Here is a 2,500-nt window from a genome sequence, read left to right on the forward strand (position 1 = left end):
TATGTGCGTGTGTTTACATACATATGATCCTCCTCGAAAATTATAAACGCCCAGTGACCATTTCCCCCCCCCTCCCTGTTTGGAGCATGGGAAAAATTCAACTACTTTAGTAAATTCTCAAATTCCATGTACTAAATTCATATGCTTTTAAAATTCTCAAAAATGAACAACCACTATTGTATTCATGCAAGGACTTTATAATTAGGATGAGTTTGTACTAATGTTGCCATCCACAGTTCTCCATTTCTGGTTTAGACTAGTTGTCTCTATGGTTCAATGCATTTATTTAACTTTTCAGACAAAAATATCTACTTTAAATATTCAACAAACAAACAAAAAAAATTACAAACTTTTGTAGGAAAGCATCCCTATTGAAAATGATAATTCTGATTGACTTGGTAATCATCACATCACAGAAGACAAACTTTGGCAAGCTGCCAAAATATAACATGTCATATCTCTGTTCTTTGTTTACATGACCTTCGGTACATCATCATGCTTGAAATTTTTGTGTGATTCAAATGCAGTTTGTTGCTTTCGCTAGAGCCTCAGAGCTCTGAGTCCGTGTATTTCGCCAATTTTTTAAATTTTTGCTTTAATAAAAAATATATATATATATTCTATTTTAATGCTGAAAAAACAGACAAAAAATAGTACTCCATGTCAACCAGTCCCCCGCCCACAAAAAAAGAAATTCAAAAATTGGGAATTTACACGGCTTTAGACGGATAGATCTAACACAAATATTTTTGGGATTGTTCTGGAAAAAACTGTGGGCGTGATAATGTACCAAAGAAGAGAAAAAAATATATATTTCTTTTTTTACTTTTGGGGAAGCAAGGTCAAAATTCAGTAACCTATACTATGCAAAAAGAATCTACGAGTTATCTCCAACCAAATTTTTTTTATGATGAAATGAGTAGGGAAAGGTCATCATTCCCTGGGACGGTCCCCCTTAAGTAAATGACTACCAGTCTCCTTTTCGAAAATGTTTTTATTACGTTTGCATCCTGAAAACCTATTACAAATCTCTTGTGCATATAAATATCACAGAAACAATAACAGCGACATTTACCTTGCCAAAGGATACAAAAATGAACACATGGCAGAACTGCAGCATTGGGAAAGACTGAAATAGCCAGTTCAAATCATAAAAAAGTGGCTATTGATGTACTGTTGCTTCTACTGGTATAAATTAATTTAAAATGTATTGGTATAAAAAGTACAAAAGTACAAAAGTTTAAAATTTCCTATATTTTACACAGAAAAACAATATAAAAAATATGTATCTGCATAAATTTTCAATAATACAAAATACCATTGTCCAAGAGGAATTCTGTGATATCTTTTTAACTACACATTTTTATAAATCACGTATAGCCACAGTAAGTAGAGACGTGCCATAGCATTGATAACAGCTTTATTGCCTTTTTTCTTTTTTTCCCTTTTTTTTTAGCTTTTTACTATATCGTTATCAAAAGAGGTGTAAATATTGCTGATAATTCCATACCATTCTCTTTCATCTACTACCATTCTATTTCATCTATCATTTGATTTGAGACAAAGCCTTATTATTGTAGCTGGAAACACTAGCTCACTTCTAATACTTATTATTTACTAGAGATAACTTAAATATTCTTGTTCAGATTCACAAAAATGATCCTCATCTCTAATTATTGTATGGGATATCACATTTCTAATCCGCATGTACTTCATTTTTTCAACAGTTACTAATATCTCATAAAATTTGCTAACAACTTCCCAATTGTCATTAAGAACATAAATAAATACCTTGTAGCATTATCTTTTATAATTAGAGGTAAAATCTGGCCTACATGTTCATATCAGCAAATCTCTGCCAAAATTATGAATGGAAATATGAACCATTCCTAGATTCCCCTATAATGCTCTCTTTAATGCCCTCTGCATTAAGTATCATTTATTGAGACATTCCCTGGCCAATCTGCTGGGCGTCATTGCCTGAAGTGAGAACGAACAGACTTTTTGCCAGCTTCATTCAACAAGTTGCTGCATCTTATCTTAAAACACACCAATCCAATTTAATGCCACATTGTTCCAGGCAGAAGCACTTTATAATGATAACCTGTTTACAAGATTTGGACGCATTGTTTAGGAGTTTTAGTAAGTAGATATTGGAAAAAAATGCAGTTTAAGACACATCACACAAATTAACACATAGAGAAACCTTGGCATGTAGTGGTTTACCGAGGAATCAACCTAATGAAAATACTGCAGTATCATTAAATATACATGAGTAGATATCTGATACATAATCTGATAAACTAAAATAATAATCACTTCCTTGCAGTTACTTTGTCAGTATCTAATTTCATAAAGTATTTCAGTTTAAAATCAGATCACCTATAATACTGGCAGATTTATATATTAGTATATTAATATAAATCACATATCTAAAAATACTGCTAAAGATAACTACAAAATGACAATAGCTATATTATTTGCAATATACAAAAATGTG

The 2,500-nt window shown here is 31.6% G+C and overlaps 1 protein-coding gene across 3 annotated transcripts in view; it reads right to left on the bottom strand.

Moving 5' to 3' along the window:
- LOC113823943 (XK-related protein 6) overlaps window positions 1-2,500 on the bottom strand; it is a 24,636-nt gene that overhangs the window by 1,175 nt on the left and 20,961 nt on the right. For all 3 annotated transcript variants that reach the window (XM_027376673.2, XM_027376674.2, XM_027376672.2), the window contains exon 8: window positions 1-2,500. This exon is cut by the window's left edge and continues 1,175 nt beyond it; it is cut by the window's right edge and continues 851 nt beyond it. The gene's annotated coding sequence lies outside the window, so the exon portion shown is untranslated.

This window comes from Penaeus vannamei, chromosome 37 (assembly GCF_042767895.1).
Source record: "Penaeus vannamei isolate JL-2024 chromosome 37, ASM4276789v1, whole genome shotgun sequence".
NCBI lineage: Eukaryota > Metazoa > Arthropoda > Malacostraca > Decapoda > Penaeidae > Penaeus > Penaeus vannamei.